The sequence below is a fragment of the Oncorhynchus mykiss genome, chromosome 15 (assembly GCF_057628025.1).
Source record: "Oncorhynchus mykiss isolate SJ-2025 chromosome 15, ASM5762802v1, whole genome shotgun sequence".
NCBI classification, from domain to species: Eukaryota; Metazoa; Chordata; class Actinopteri; order Salmoniformes; family Salmonidae; genus Oncorhynchus; species Oncorhynchus mykiss.
Window position 1 is genome coordinate 34,638,684 of NC_143036.1, and position 18,527 is coordinate 34,657,210.

An 18,527-nucleotide genomic window follows, 5' to 3' on the forward strand; every position below is an offset into this window, starting at 1 on the left:
CTGTCCGTTACCATGCTGCTTGGTCCATTGTTGGTGGGTTATTCTGTCACGATCGTCTTATTCGTTTTGTTGTTTTTGTTTAAGTGTTCTTCGTGTTCTTCACTTAAAGAAGAATGTATTCTAACCACGCTGCGCTTTGGTCTACTCCATACGACGATCGTGACAGTTATGACCATATTAGGACAGGTTATGACAAGCTATGTCAGCTGTTATGAAATATGACATTGTTATGATTGTGTCATAACGTTTTGTGACTCCAGGTCTCAAGTAAAGTGTTACCAAATTATCTGTAAGGTCCTTCAGTCGAGCAGTAAATTTCAAGCACAGATTCATTGATAAAGACAAGGGAGGTTTTCCAATGCCTCGCAAAGAATGGCACCTATTGGTAGATGGGTGGGCAGACATTGAAAATCCCTTTGAGCATGGTGAAGTTATTAATTATAATTTGGATGGTGTATCAATACAAGGTATAGGCAATCTTAACTCAGTTGACACAAAGGAAGGAAAAACTGAGGATGGCTCTACATTTTAGTTACTCCAAAATACAAGAGTGAACAGAAGGAAGCCTGTACAGTAGGGCTGGACAATATATTGATTTCATTATGGCTGGGTGATATATCAAATGAATTAGGTTATTTGAATGTATGTTTTTGCGTGATATTCCAAATGCCTGTATCCCAAGAATCAAGTTTTTTTTTAAATATATTTTTTTAGAGTTTATGTCCGCTTGTTCTCATCTACTTCGCTGCTGCTGTGATTGTGCACCTTCCCATTTACACACACACACACACCAAGCAACAAAGATGAAACATCCCTTCTTAATCTCTGAAACAAGCGGTTTAAACTCGCTATTTGCATTTGAGGTTTGGTCCAACAGAATCGCTCATATGGACATCGAAACACATTGAGACATTATCTGTATTACAGATTCTATTTTTATGTTTCAACTCCTAAGAGTAGACTTTACTAAAATGTGAGTATCAATGTTAATTGTTTCTGGAAAATGAATGCAACAATTTAGCCACAGACTGTTATACCAGCTGTCAAGTCTGTGTTTAATAAATGTGCTTTGAGCATAAAAAACTAGTATATAAGGAATTGGCAACTTGGTAGGGAACTTGATTTCAACATCTGAACAAAGAGGAAATTCAAACAGTTGGACGGACAGAAGGGTGTGTTCATAACAATTCAATTGTTCTACCTTGTTAGTTACTGAATAGATAGATCTAAGTTGGCTAGACTTTAAATATTAAGATTAGCTGGCTGCTCACTAGCACGTGGGCTTGTGTCTGAGAGAATGTTATGAGACCTGTGGTAATTTTGAATAATGCCTGCTACATCAAGTTGGTCATTATAAGTGAATGTGCATTACGTGTGGTTCTGTTTAAATTGGTAAACAAATGGGCATTATCATAGACAGGCTTGAAAGCCCGTTCAGTGATTATTGCAAAAAAGCAGGTTAAACTATTTTGATAAAATAGATAAATGATTAGTTGTATTATTGTTATGGAAGGCTTATATTTAGTCTAGGTATACTTTCACAAACCCTACATTAATTACTTTATTATTGACTGTTTGAAATGCAGTGCATATTACTTTGAATTGTACAACAAAGCTTATTTAGAAAAAATGTATTTTTTATCAAGATATTGTAAATTGACCATAACAAAAAATTCAAAAATAGATTATTTTTTAGGTAATACTGCCCAGCCCTACTGTACAGAATAAAAAAAATACAAAATGTGCATCCTGTTTGCAATAAGGCACTAAAGTAATACTGCAAAAAATGTGGCAAAGAAATGTACTTTTTGTCCAGAGTAAAAATATTGTGTTTTGGGCAAATCCAACACAACACATCACATCAGTGAGTATCACTCTTCATTGTGAGGACAGACGCTGGGAGACTGGAAGCATTTTCAGGGAGTGAATATTTAATAAATTACTGACATGAAAACAAAACAAGGACAGCGTCTGGACAAGGTGAACAAAATTACATTAATGCAGACACCTGAAAGAAATGGATGAAGTGACATTTATAGGGCAATCAATAAAGTAATAGAGTCCAGGTGAGCCCCATGAAGTACTGATGTGTGTAATGATGGTGACAGGTGTGCGTAATGATGCCCTGGCGCCCTCAAGTGTCAGAGAGGGGGCGCGGGAGCAGGCATCACAGTGCCTCACTCTTCCACCAAGGCACCTGTAAGTTCAAAGACATTTCTGGGGGAATGGATCTAGCCCTCACCCTCCGATACAACAGGTCCCAGATGTGCTCAATGGGATTGAGATCCAGGCTCTTCGCTGGCCATGGCATTACACTGACATTCCTGTCTTGCAGGAAATCACGCACAGAACGAGCAGTGTGGTTGGTGGCATAGTCATGCTGGAGGGTCATGTCAGGATGAGGCTGCAGGAAGGGCACCGCATGAGGGAGGAGGATGTGTTCCCTGTAATGCACAGCATTGAGATTGCCTACAATGACAAGCTCAGTCCGATGATGCTGTGACACACCGCCCCATACCATGATAGACCCTCCACCTCCAAATAGATCCCGCTCCAGAGAACAGGCCTCTGTAACGTTCATTCCTTTGACGATAAACCAGAATCCGACCATCACCCCTGGTGAGACAAAACCGTGACTCGTCAGTGAAGAGCACTTTTTGCCAGTCCTGTCTGGTCCAGCGACGGTGGGTGTGTGCCCGTAGGTGACGTAGTTGCCGGTGATGTCTGGTGAGGACTTGCCTTACAACATACCTACAAGCCCTCAGTCCATCCTCTCTCAGCCTATTTCTGACAGTCTGAGCACTGATGGAAGGATTTTGCGTTCCTGGTATAACTCAGGCAGTTGTTGTTCCCATCCTGTACCTGTCCCGCAGGTGTGATGTTCCGATGTACCGATCCTGTGCAGGTGTTGTTACACGTGGTCAGCAACTGCGAGGACAATCAGCTGTCCTTTCTCCCTGTCTTAGGCTTCTCACAGCACGGACATTGCAATTTATTGCCCTGGCCACATCTGCATGCCTAAGGCACGTTCACGCAGATGAGCAGGGACCCTTGGCATCTTTATTTTGGTATTTTTCAGAGTCGGTAGAAAGGCCTCTTTAGTGTCCTAAGTTTTCATAACTGTGACCTTAATTGCCTAGTGTCTTAACGACCATTCCACAGGTGCTTGTTCATTAATTGTTTATGGTTCATTGAACAAGCATGGGAAACAGTGTTTAAACCCTTTAAAATGAAGATCTGTGAAGTTATTTAGATATTTCCGAATGAGCTTTTAAAGACAAGGTTCTGAAAAAGGGACGTGTTTCTTTTTTGCCTCTTACAGTAAGTCGTTTTTTGGGGTATCTGTACTTTACTATTCATATTTTTTGACAACTTTTACTTTTTCTCCACTAAAGAGAATAATGTACTATTTACTCCTTACATTTTCCCCAACACCCAAAAGTACTTCTTACATTTTAAATGCTTAGCAGGACATGAAAATTGTCTAATTTGCACACTTATCAATAGAATATCCCTGGTCATCCCTCCTGCCTCTGATCTGGCAGACTCACTAAACACAATTGCTTTGTTTGTAAATTATGTCTGAGTGTTGAACTGTGCTCCTGGCTATCTGTAAATAAAATAAATTAAAATAAATTGTGTCATCTGGTTTACTTTATATAAGAAATGTTTAATGATTTTTCTATTTATACTTAAGCACACTTCAAACCAAATACTTTTAGACTTGAAACCAAGTATTTTACTGGGTGATTTTCACTTTCACTTGAGATATTTTCTGTTAAGGTATCTTTACTTTCAGTATGAAAATTGGGTACTTTTTCCACTGCTGTATTTGACATACCTGAGTACAGTCGTGGCCAAAAGTTTTGAGAATGACACAAATTTTCATTTTCACAAAGTCTGCTGTGTCACGAATGCTGTGTCACGAATATCACCAAAGGTGGATCCCCTTCCCGTTCGGGTGGCGCTCGGCGGTCGTCGTCGCCGGTCTACTAGCTGCCACCAATCCCCTTTTCCCTTTTTGTTTGGTTTTGTCTATTGTTTGCACCTGTTCCTTGTTGGGGTTTTGGGTTGGGGTTATTTAAGTTTGATTAGCCCGCTTTTGTTCGTGCGGGCTTGTTGCTGTTTATGTAAGAGGTGTATTTGATTATTGTTGGGTTATCGCTGTCCGGTATATACCATTGGTACTTGGGTTGTATTTTACGCCTGTGTTCGGTGTCACCCATTGTACGTGTTCCTGTTTTTGGACATGAAAGCATTTTTCCCTCAAATCTTTTGCTCTCTGCACCTGACTCCACACCCATCACTCTTCGAGCATTATATGCTGCCTCAGTTTGTATGATGGCAATTTGCATATACTCCAGAATGTTGTGAACAGTGATCAGATGAATTTCAATTAATTGCAAAGTCCCTCTTTGCTATGCAAATGAACTGAATCCCCAAAAAAACATTTCCACTGAATTTCAGCCCTGCCACAAAAGGCAGGGCATCTGCACTCACAGTGAGGTGAAAACTTTTGGAGGATGGCCTGGTGTCAAAAAGGGCATCAAAGAAGCCACTTCTCTCCAGAAAAAACATCAGGGACAGACCGATATTCTGCAAAAGGTACAGGGATTGGACTGCTGAGGACTGGGTTAAAGTCATTTTTTCTGATGAATTCCTTTTTCTTATTGTTTGGGGCATCTGGAAAAAAGCTTGTCCGGAGAAGACAAGGTGAGCGCTACCATAAGTATTGTATCATGCCAATAGTAAAGCATCATGAGACCATTCATGTGTGGGGTTACTTCTCAGCCAAGGGAGTGGGCTCACTCACAATTTTGCCAAAGAACACAGCCATGAATAAAGAATGGTACCAACACATCCTCTGAGACCAACTTCTCCCAACCATCCAACAACAGTTTGGTGACGAACAATGCCTTTTCCAGCATGATGGAGCACCTTGCCATAAGGCAAAAAGGGATAACTAAGAGGCTCGGGGAACAAAACATCAATATTTTGGTTCCATGGCCAGGAAATTCCCAAGACCTTAATCCCATGGATGTGCCCAGAAGTTAATTGACAGCATGCCAGGGCAGATTGTAGAGTTCTTGAAAAAGAAGGGTCAACACTGCAAAAAAAGGGTCAACTCTTTGCATCAACTTCATGTAATTGTCAGTAAAAGCCGTAGACACGTGTGAAATGCTTGTATTTATACTTCAGTATTCCATAGTAACATCTGACAAAAATATCTATCGACACTGAAACAGGAAACTTCGTGTAAATTAATATTTGTGTCATTCTCAAAACTTTTGGCCAAGACTGTACATTGTGTATGTTTTTTTATACAGTAATTACTATTCAACATGTCTTTCTCTGGGATCTGAACTCACATCCTCATGGTTCACAGCATTCTGATCTTCCTGCTCTGCCACCATATCTGCTTAAAAGTAACTGATTTCACCTGTATTCCTACACTTTGGACTTCAAAGTAAATCTCACCTTTTGTTAAAAATACACTCAAGAAAAACGATTATAATCATCATTGTTATTTATTATTTGTTACAACAGAATAATATGCCCCACCAAGATTGAACAACTATACAGAAAATCCTCTAAACAGATGGAATTGCACATTTGTGAAGTGTTTCAAAAACACGTGTTCACATGTGAAATGTCAGATTTGAGGTGTTCCAAAAACTGGTTTTCACATGATTTCACATGTGCAATTTCACATTACATAATGTGATTTTCCACATGTGAAAATCATGTGGTTCAACACGTGATAACATAAAACTACACTGTTAAATCAAATGAAATGCATTTGTCACATACACATGGTTAGCAGATGTTAATGTGAGTGTAGCGAAATGCTTGTGCTTCTAGTCCCGACAATGCAGTAATAACCAACGAGTAATCTAACCTAACAATTCCAAAACCACTACCTTTTACACACACGTGTAAAGGGATAAAGAATATGTACGTAAAGATATACGAATGAGTGATGGTACAGAACGGCATAGGCAAGATGCAGAAGATGGTATCGAGTACAGTATATACATATGAAATGAGCAATGTAGGGAATGTAAATAAAGTGGCATTGTTCAAAATGGCTAGTGATTCATGTATTACATAAAGATGCAGTAGATGATATAGGTTACAGTATATACATATACATATGAGATGAGTAATGTAGGGTATGTAAACATTATATGAAGTAGCATTGTTTAAAGTGGCTAGTGATATATTTTACATCAATTTCCATCAATTCCCATTATTAATTAAAGTGGCTGGAGTTGAGTCAGTGTGTTGGCAGCAGCCACTCAATGTTAGTGGTGGCTATTTAACAGTCTGATGGCCTTGAGATAGAAGCTGTTTTTCAGTCTCTCTGTCCCTGCTTTGATGCACCTGTACTGACCTCACCTTCTGGATGATAGCGGGGTGAACAGGCAGTGACTCAGGTGGTTGTTGTCCTTGATGATCTTTATGGCCTTCCTGTGACATCGGGTGGTGTAGGTGTCCTGGAGGGCAGGTAGTTTGCCCCCGGTGATGCGTTGTGCAGACCTCACTACACTCTGAAGAGCCTTACGGTTGTGGGCGGAGCAGTTGCCGTACCAGGCGGTGATGCAGCCCGACAGGATGCTCTCGATTGTGTAGATCTGTAGAAGTTTGTGAGTGCTTTTGGTGACAAGCCAAATTTCTTCAGCCTCCTGAGGTTGAAGATGCGCTGCTGCGCCTTCTTCACGACGCTGTCTTTGTGGGTGGACAAGTTCAGTTTGTCCGTGATGTGTACGCCGAGGAACTTAAAACTTACTACCCTCTCCACTACTGTCCCATTGATGTGGATAGGGGGTGCTCCCTCTGCTGTTTCCTGAAGTCCACAATCATCTCCTTTGTTTTGTTCACATTGAGTGTGAGGTTATTTTCCTGACACCACACTCCGAGGGCCCTCACCTCCTCCCTGTAGGCCGTCTCGTCGTTGTTGGTAGTCAAGCATACCACTGTAGTGTCATCCGCAAACTTGATGATTGAGTTGGAGGCGTGCATGACCACGCAGTCATGAGTGAACAGGGAGTACAGGAGAGGGCTCAGAACGCACCCTTGTGGGGCCCCAGTGTTGAGGATCAGCGGGGTGGAGATGTTGTTACCTACCCTCACCACCTGGGGGCGGCCCGTCAGGAAGTCCAGTACCCAGTTGCACAGGGCTAGGTCGAGACCCAGGGTCTCGAGCTTATTGACGAGTTTGGAGGGTACTATGGTGTTAAATGCTGAGCTGTAGTCGATGAACAGCATTCTCACATAGGTATTCCTCTGTTAGCCATTGCTGTTAATTTTGTGGTAAATGTTAGTCATGATACGGTACATTTCTAAAGTAATAGGATACTGTAGTAGAGTTTTGCTGTATATTTACGGTCAATCGCAATGCACTTGAGTACTTTTTGAACCCGTCCTTCAAATTAACTTAACATGCTTCACTCAAAACTACATTAAACTTATAGGATACTTTAGGTGTGTTTATAGCACAAACTGTAAAAAAAGTATCCTGTAATTTGAAAGTAAGCTACCGTCTACTGAGTTGTGGTGAAAACAGTGGAAACAACTATTATTGTATTTCTTCAACTGAACTGTATTTTGTCAGTAAATATACAACACAAACTGTATTCAGGAACTACACAGAAATTCTAATTTTAATTCAATTATTTTCAAAACTGGAAAATTAAGAATTGGAAGAAACAAATGGAATTGACCTCAACATTGGGTACCCCACCTGGGATTTGAACTCACAACCTCTTAGATCAATTCAAATCACATTTTATTTGTCACATGCCAAATACAAAAAGTGTAGACTTTACCGTGTTATGCTTACTTACGAGCCCTTTCCCAATAATGCAGTTAAAAAGTAAGAACATTTCCAAATTGATTATAAGAAAATAGATGAATGGAACCCCTGATTTGCCTGCTTTGCCTCTAGGTCTGTGGCCATGAGAGAGATACACCTAAAGATGTATTGGCAAGAATACATTTCTGCACTTTCAAGTCAATAATTGTGCGGTTATCTGACAACACCAACTAAAAAGTAGCAGTGCTCAGGGACACTTGACATGAAGGCCTAGATTCAATCAGGTCAACCACAAACACGTGGTACATGACACCTGCATAGCTAGTGTTTTGGCGGAGTCAGTGGGGTAACTTGTTAGAGCTGCCAAATCAGTGAGAGGCTTCTCATGTGGTGATTGCCACTAAGCCACACCAGTCCTAATCGCGTTACAAGTTCAGAACGAGAAAGTGAAGACTATATAAAAATTACATTAAATTGAAAATCATCAAAGAAAATAAGGAGGATTTATATCAGCCTTATCAAGGTGTACAAAACACATCACATTTCAGTGTTCCAACTTGTTAACAAGGCTGCATGGGATTTCTCTTAATGCAGCTCCGTCCATTCAATGGCAATTTTTACTTCAGGTATAATGCCAGGAAACACTTGTGGATTTGACAGCTCTAATGCAGTTCCAACCCGCGACAACACCGAAACAACCGCTATAAGGGTGGCAGCTAGCGCGGATCTGATAGAATCTAGCCCTAACTATGTAAAATGGTCTTAGGATTTGAAATTGCAACCTTTTGGTCTGGACTGCATTAATGTCTCATCAGTGCCACCAGGTGGTTTTTGTTAGCAAGAACATACAGTACCAGTCAACAGATGGACACGCCTACTCATTCAAGGGTTTTTCTTAATTTTTTTTACAATTTTCTACATTGTAGAGTAATATTGTAGACATCAAAACTATGAAATAACAAATATGGAAACATATAGTAATCAAAAAAATGTGAACCATATCTAAATATATTTCAGATTCTTCAAAGTAGCCACCCTTTGCATTGATGACAGCTTTGCACACTCTTGGCATTCTCTCAATCAGCTTCATGAGGTAGTCACCTGGAATGCATTTCCATTAACACGTGTGCTTTGTTAAAAGATCATTTGTGGAATTTCTTTCCTTAATGTGTTTGAGCAAATCAATTGTGTTGTGACAAGGTAGGGGTGGTATACAGGAGATAGCCTTATTTGGTAAAATACCAAGTCCATGTTATGGCAAGAACAGCTCAAAAAAGCAAAGAGAAAAGTCCATCAAGACTGTAGGACATGAAGGTCAGTCATTCCGGAAAAGTTTCTTCAAGTGCAGTTGTAAAAACCATCAAGTGCTATGATGAAATTGGCTCTCATGAGGACCGCCACAGGATAGGAAGATCCAGAGTTACCTCTGCTGCAGAGGATACGTTCAGTTACCAGCCTCAGAAATTACAGCCCAAATAAATGCTTCACAGATTTCAAGTATCAGACACATCTCGACATCAACTGTTCAGAGGAGACTGCGTGAATCAGGCCTTCATGGTCGAATTTCTGCAAGGAAACCACTACTAAAGGACACCAATAATAAGAATAGACTTTCTTGGGCTAAGAAACACAAGCAATGGACATTAGAGTGGTGGAATCTGTCCTTTGGTCTGATGAGTCCAAATGTGAGATTTTTGGTTCCAAATGCCATGTCTTTGTGAGACGCAGAGTAGGTGAACAGATGATCTCTGCATGTGTGGTTTCCACCGTGAAGCATGGATGTGTGATGGTGTTTTGCTGGTGACACTGTCAGTGATTTATTTAGAATTCAAGGCACACTTAATCAACATGGCTACCACAGCATTCTGAAGCTATACGTCATCCATCTGGTTTGCTTAGTTGGACTATCATTTGTTTTTCAACAGAACAATGACCCAACACACCTCTAGGCTGTGTAAGGGCAATTTTACCAAGACGGAGAGTAATGGAATGCTATATCAGATGACCTGGACTCCACAGTCACCCGACTTCATCCCAATTGAGATGCTTTGGGATGAGTTGGACCACAGAGTGAACAAAAAGCAGCCAACACGTTCTCACCATTTTTGGGAACTCCTTCAAGACTGTTGGAAAATTATTCCTCATGAAGCTGGTTGACAGAATGCCAAGAGTGTGCAAAGCTGTCATCAAGGCAAAGTGTGGGGACTTTGATGATTCTAAAATACATTTGTATTTGTTTAACACTTTTTTGGTTCCTACATGATTCCATGTGTTATCTCATAGTTTTGATGTCTTCACTATTACTCTACAATGTTGATAATAGTACAAATAAAGGAAAACCCTTGAAAGAGTTGGTGTGTCCATCATTTTGACTGGTACTGTATATCCACACTCTCTCAAAAATTAGAGTACTGTTATAATACAGTGTTGTACCCTGGTGTACAAAAAGGTCAAAGGTACACATGAGGTACTTCAGGAGGTACACATAGCTAACATATGGCATTGTTTTACGATGGTCATCCCAAGGATAATTTAGCTATTTGATTATGATTTGCAAGACCCCTTTAGGTATACAAAATATGTATCAAAAAATGCATTGATGAAAAATTGAATTTGGCGTTACTACTATTAGCCCATAGAAATGCATTGAATAAATTATTTATACATGGAAAAACAGATATAAATCAAAGGAAGTTTGTTTCTGTCCTATATCTGAGAGATACTGTATAAGAAAGATCATGAAATTATGTGACATTTTTTGAAAATGGTTTGGCACTAAACTACTTCCATATACACCGAGTGTACAAAACATGAAGGACACCTGCTCTTTCAATGACATAGACTAGCCAAGTGAATCCAGCTGAAAGGTATAATATATTTTATGTCACTTGTTCAATCCACTTCAATCAGTGTAGATGAAGGCGATGAGACAGGTTAAGTAAGTATTTTTAAGCCTGGAGATACTGTAATTCAGACATGGATTGTGTATGTGTGCCATACAGATGGTGTTCATTTGAACGGGGTATGGCAGAAGGTGCCAAAAGCACCGGTTTGTGTCAAGAACTGCAACACTGCTGAGCTTTCACGCTCAGCTGTTTCCCACGTATCAAGAATGGTCCATCACTCAAATGACATCCAGACAACTTGACACAACTGGAGGAAGAATTGGAGTCAACATGGGCAGGCATTCCTGTGGAACGCTTTCGACAGCTTGTATAGTCCATGCCCCAACGAAATGAGGCTGTTCTGTGGGCAAAAGGGGGACTCAATATTGGGAATGTGTGCTTAATGTTTTGTACACTCAATGTATACTTTAATTCATTTCCTTTACATGTTCATCAGAGTATCATCATTCCATGGAGTGGTCATATTAGTTTGTAGGCTAAACTATTCGGACGGTACAGATGTTTTTGTAAAAAGACTGGTTTTCATAACACCACAATAGCTTGGCTACTTTCCACTCCAGATGCGAATGGCCACCATTGTTAGATGTGGTGGATTGAGAAGCAGCCCATGCAAAAATTCTGATATCCCTAGCTTAATAAACAGACAGATTTTTATGGGGATTTCTTTATAAGACTAATTAGAGGGTACGTGAACATCGGCTCTGGGGGTTTACACCTACATTTAGATGTAAAAATCCATTAGCTAGTTGTAAATTTACCATATTTTCAACTAGACAAAACCTCCAGGGGTCCATGACACAACTTTCTAAAAACAGCCTTGGGGACTTCCCTGTAACAAACCTGGAACTGAACAATACCTGCAGCGGACCATGACTGTTCAAATTTAATTAATCCAAATTATGCCTTTCAAAGTAAAATATTCTAAATTACATTTGACACCTGGGTTTTTACATGTGCTCAAATGTTATCATGGTATTACATGTTAACATTTTATAAGACCATGTTGTCACATTCTCACATGGGATCATGTTTTCACATGTTGAAATGTAGCATCCCCATTCCAGATGTATTTCACTGTGATGGCACACTGTGGTTTTTCCCCCAATAGATATATGGGAGTTATTCAAAGTTGGGTTTGTTTTCAAATTCTTTGTGGATCTCTTCCTCTTTCTCTCTCTGTTTCTCTCTCTCTCTGCGTCTCTTTCTCTACAGTATGTTTGAATTCAATTTCAATTTAAGGGATTTATTGGCATGGGAAATGTATGTTTACATTGCCAAAGCAAGTGAAATAGATAATAAACAAAAGTGAAATAAACAAGAAAAAATGTACAGTAAACATTACACTTACAAAAGTTCCAAAAGAATAAAGACATTTCAAATGTCATATTTTGCATATATATATATATATATATATATATATATATATATATATATATATATATATACATATATATATATGTGCAAAATATGACATTTGATATATATAAATATATATATATATATATATATATATATATATATATATATATATATATATATATATATATACAGTGTTGTAACGATGTGCAAAAAGTTAGTACAAAAGGGAAAATAAATAAACATAAATATAGGTTGTATTTACAATGGTGTTTGTTCTTCACTGGTTGCCCTTTCTTGTGGCAACAGGTCACCAATCTTGCTGCTGTGATTGCACACTGTGGTATTTCACCCAATAGATAAGGGACTTTATCAACATTTGATTTGTTTTCTTTGTTCTTTGTGGGTCTGTGTAATCTGAGGAAAATATGTGTCTCTAATATGGTCATACATTTGGCAGAAGGATAGGAAGTGCAGCTCAGTTTCCACCTCATTTTGTGGGTAGCCGGTCTACCTTCGGCGGAATTTCTCAATTGCAAGACTAGGCTCACTGAGTCTGTACATACAGCATTCTAGTTTTCTAGAATTATATTCAATGTGTCAAGTAATAGTATTTTTGTTTTCTTGTGTTGCTGTCCTGGGGCTCTGTGGGGTCTGTTTGTGTTTGTGAACAGAGCCCCAGGATCAGCTTGCTTAGGGGGCTCTTCTCCAGATGTATTGTTCTGTAGGTGGTGATGACTTTGTTACAGAAGGTTTGGGAATTGCTTGCTTTTAGGTGGTTGTAGAATTTGACAAATAGCGGGCTTCGGCCTAATTCTGCTCTGCGTGCATTATTCGGTGTTTTACATTGTACACAGAGGATATTTTTGTAGAATTCTGCATGCATAGTCTCAATTTGGTGTTTGTCCCAATGTGTGCATTCTTCGTTGGTGAGCGGACCCCAAACCTCAAACCCATAACGGGTAATGGGATCCATAACTGATTCAACTATTTTTAGCCAGATCCTAATTGGTATGTCAAATTTTATTTTCCTTTTGATGGCATAGAAGGCCCTTCTTGCCTTGTCTCTCAGATTGTTCAAAGATTTGTGGAAGTTACCTGTTGCGCTGATTTTTAAGCCGAAATATGTATGTTTTTTTGTGTGCTCTAGGGCAACGGTGTCTAGTTGGAATTTGTATTTGTGGTCCTGGGAACTGGACCTTTTTTGGAACACCGTTATTTTTGTCTTACTGAGATTTACTGCAAGGGCCCAGGTCTCACATAATCTGTGCAGAAGATCTAGGTGATGCTGTAGGCCCTCCTTGGTTGGGGACAGAAGAACCAGATCATCAGAAAACAGTAGGCATTTGACTTCAGATTCTAGTAGGGTGAGGCCGGAGGCTGCAGACTGTTCTAGTGCCCTCGACAATCCGTTGATACTTATGTTGAAGAGGGTGGGGCTTAAGCTGCATCCCTGTCTTGTCCCCCGGCCCTATGGAAAGAAATATGTGTGTTTATTGCCAATTTTAACCGCACACTTGTTGTTTGTGTACATGGATTTTGTTTTTCGGATGTTTTTCCCCAACACCAATTTCCAAAATTTTTTATAGCAGGCCCTCGTGCCAAATTGAGTCGAAAGCTATTTTTAAATCAACACATTTTGAGAAGACTTTGCCTTTATTTTGGTTTGTTAGTTTGTTAATTAAGGAGTGCAGGGTGAATACGTGGTCCTTTGCACGGTAATTTGGTAAAATCTCTCTCTCAGATAGACATTGACTAATCATTTTTTGACACAAATCCAACAGTACATAACAATTTATTAAATGTACTAGAGAAAATACTTTCAGTGCTGCTGAATATCTTCGACCCCTGAAATCTCAGAAAGGAAATATGAGGTTGATAAATGAGTGAGAAGTCAGAGGAATCCATTGCCAGAGAGCTTCCAATCTGCACCCAGTCAAAGAGAGTGTCAGCTTTTTCACCCACTGAGAGGTTTGGACTGCCATCGAAGGAAATTGATGAGAGCCTTAGAGATTTATGATGCTTTCTCAAGCACATTAAATATTGACTTTCTAACATGCACTGAGAACCCCTTTTGAAAATGTAATCTTGCAGTAAAGTTGCAAATAAATAGTTGTAGGCAGACAGCAATACAATAGATTACATACAGTATTTATATAGGAGAGCATGTAAAACAAGCATTCATAAATCATGAGCTTGAAGCCAATGGATGACAATCTGATTCAGATGTACGTATGTATGCACACGGCAATGTTTTACCCTCTATCTCCCAGGTATTAAACTTTTTTCCATGACTCAGATTTCTTTCATTTATCATTATCTCTGGACTTCAATTAGATCAGACCACATGGCCACCATAAAGACCACTTCACTGGACAACAGTATAAATGCGCTGCATGACAAGTCCCTGGGTATCCATAGAAACATGACACACCTTATAGCCCTAAATAGTGACTGCAATGTAAGATGAGGGTTAATCACTAAGAGTGGGCCATAAGTATTCATTTCAGCAAGCCTCGGTCTCCTTAATAGGGGCAATTTTCTAAAATATCATCTGGTTGTGACATTCAGACAGTTTAAAAGAGGCTACAGTGAACAATTCAATTGTCCAATGCATTCATACTAGCATTAAACATGATTTTTTGTATATTTACATAGCAATCTGATATGTAATATTCAGGGACCGAGCCCAGATATACACTACCATTCAAAAGTTTGGGATCACTTAGAAATGTCCTTTTTTTAAGGAAAAGCACATTTTTGGTGCATTAAAATAACATCAAATTGATCAGAAATACAGTGTAGACATTGCTAATGTTGTAAATGACTATTGGAGCTGGAAACTAAATTTTAAAAATGATGGAATATCTACATAGCCGTACAGAAGAGCATTATCAGGAACCATCACTTCTGTGCTCCAATGGCACATTGTGTTAGCTAATTCCAGTTGATCATTTTTAAAGTCTAATTGATAATTAGAAAACTCTTTTGCAATTATGTTAGCACAGCTGAAAATTTAAAATAAAACTGGCCTTCTTTGGACTAGTTGAGTATCTGGAATATCATCATTTATGGGTTCGATTACAGGCTCAAAATGCCTAGAAACAAAACTTTCTTCTGAAACTCATCAGTCTATTCTTGTTCTGAGGAATGAAGGCTATTCTCTGCGAGAAATTGCCAAGAAACGGAAGATCTCGTACAATGTTGTGTACTACTCCCTTCACAGAACAGCGCAAACTGGCTCTAACCAGAATAGAAAGAGGAGTGGGTGGTCCCGGTGCACAACTGAGCAAGAGGACAAGTACATTAGTTTCTAGTTTGAGAAACAGACGCCTCAAGTCCTCAACTGGCAGCTTCATTAAATAGTCCCGCAAAACACCAGTCTCAACATCAACAGTGAAGAGGCAACTCCGGGATGCTGGTAGTCGCATTTGCAGTTGTTTAAGGTGTTTTCTAGAGACATTTATTTGGATACATCCATAAGAATGAGCTAATGAGCTGTGATTTTGCCTGGCATAGAATATGTTTTCACTCGTCAGGGCACTGTTGTTCAGAGGAGCTAGCCAACAACACAGCTATAGTGGTTCCTCCTTTAAAAGTTGCGAGCATACACCGCGGTACCCAGTGTCACGGCTTCATTGCTCCAGACCACCACAAACTGACTAGCTAACATTTGCCAGCTATCTAACTGGTGTTATGACATGAAAACAGTATGACATTGTAATTCGTGTTGCTTAATGTTTTAGGGACTCCTGAGAAAACCAGCAAACCAGCCTGTCGACTTGGGAAACAGTGGATGTAAAGAATCTAGCTAGCTAATGCATTTACCGCAAATTAAATATACAATTGTGTAAGCTTGCTTTGCAATGCAGCTGAAGTAACAATTTACTTGCTCATTGTGTAGCGGAGGATAAAAATAACAGTATGCCAATGGATGTGTAGCTAGCTACAGTATGTAGCCAATCTGTGTATGGACCCTAAGACATTAGGTTCAGAACTAATAATCATACCAATCTATGAACCTTAGCTATCATAGTTGTTGATTCAACTTCAAGTATCAATGGCATGAATGTAGCCTGTGGATAGAGTAGAATATAATAACTTCATTTTGCCAAGGATCCAAGTCCAATATACAGTTGAAGTCAGAAGTTTACATGCACCTTAGCCAAATACATTTAAACTCAGTTTTTCACAATTCCTAACATTTAATGAAGTAAACATTCCCTGTCTTAGGTCAGTTATGATTACCAATTAAATTTAAGAAAGACATTTCAGAATAATAGTAGAGAGAATTATTTATTTCAGCTTTTATTTCTTGCATTGCCTTTATTTTTTTTTTACTTGGGTAAAACTTTTCGGGTAGCCTCCACAAGCTTCACACAATAATTTGGGCAAATGTTGGCCCATTCCTCCTGACAGAGCTGGAGTAACTGAGTCAGGTTTGTAGGCCTCCTTGCTTGCTTTTTCAGTTCTGCCCACAAATATTCCATAGGATTAAGGTCAGGGCTTTGTGATGGCGACTCCAATACCTTGACTTTATTGTCCTTAAGCCATTTTGCCACAACTTTGGAAGAATGCTTGGGGTCATTGTCCATTTGGAAGACCCATTTGCGACCAAGCTTTAATTTCCTGACTGATGTCTTGAGCTATTGCTTCAATATATCCACATTCCTCATGAAGTCATCTAATTTATGAAGTGCACCAGTCCCTCCTACAGCAAAGCACCTCCACAACATGATGCTGCCACCCCCATGCTTCACTGTTGGGATGGTGTTCTTCAGCTTGCAAGCTTCCCCCATTTTCCTCCAAACAAAACAATGGTCATTATGGCCAAACAGTTCTATTCATCAGACCAGAGGACATTTCTCCAAAAAGTACGATCTTTGTCCCAATGTGCAGTTGCAAACCATAGTCTGGCATTTTTGGGGCGGTTTTGGAGCAGTGGCTTCTTCCTTGCTGAGCGGCATTTCAGGTTATGTCGATATAGGACTCGTTTTCTTGTGCAATTAAATACTTTTGTACCTGTTTCCTCCAGCATCTTCACAAGGTCCTTTGCTGTTGTTCTGAGATTGATTTGCACTTCCCGCACCAAACTACATTCATCTCTAGGAGACAGAACGCATCTCCTTCCTGAGCGGTATGACGGCTACGTGGTCCCATGGTGTTTATACTTGCGTGTTATTGTTTGTACAAGTCAATGTGGTACCTTCAGGCATTTGGAAATTGCTCCCAAGGATGAACCAGACTATTTTTTTTCTGAGATCTTGGCCGATTTCTTTTGATTTTGCCATGATGTCAAGCAAAGAGGCACTGAGTTTGAAGGTAGGTCTTGAAATACATTCACAGGTACACCTCTAACCAGAAGCTTCTAAAGCACAGTTTTCTGGAATTTTCCAAGCTGTTTAAAGGTACAGTCAACTTACTGTATGTACACTTCTGACCCATTGAAATTGTGGTACAGTGAATTGTAAGTGAAATATTCTGTCTGTAAACATCGGTTGGAAAAAAAACTTTTGTCATGCACAAACTAAATGTCCTAACTGACTTGCCAAAACAAGTTTTAATGACTCCAACCTAAGTGTATATAAACCTCCGACCTCAACTGTACATGTTCTGTAGTTATTACCACACATGGACCCCCACATTGCAGCCTGTACATTGAATATATTCACTGATCATGTACAATTCCTTGGCAAATAAAGGTGCGGTTCAGGTATGAATCTCTGTGAGACATTATTTTTCAGGCAAATCCAATACCAGGTGTGTCAAACTCCATTCTTTGAATGATGCTGTGCCTGCATGTATGTATTACAATTATACACTTCAACAGGGTTTACCACTCCTGCTCCTGAGACATCAATGATTACACATTGTATCTATGCATTAGAGAAGAAACATGATTTAAGTAAAGGCTGATCTGTAATTCATATATACAGAAAAAATCCATGCATATCTAACTCCCTTCATCTGCATTAATCTGAGGACACGGGATAGTATTTCAATGAGATACTTAATTTCAACCAGTGGAGAATGTGAAACGCTTTATTGAAAGAAGTTCATTATCCTGGTGTTATAAATACATAATACATGCATTATAATTATGATAATTGTAATATTAATTTATAAATACAAGTTAAATTTGCATATGGTGTGCATTATAAAACGAGGAAGTAAGACGAGGTGGGGAGGGAGGTGTAGAAGACAGAAAGGGAAAGAGGTAAGAACAGAGGCAGACAGCATATGATTAATGAATTACAGTGCTACCCTAATATTCTCTCAGTTCATCCCAATTACAGTGTCCCTATCGGTGTCTCCTAACCAGCCTTAGGCCCCAGTTGGCCCGAAAGTTGGCAATGACGGGACTGGCTTCCTCTCTCACATCAAAACATACTTGCAGACGAGAGACAGATGGATAGAGAGAGGGCATGATTTAGCCTTGTTTTTTTATT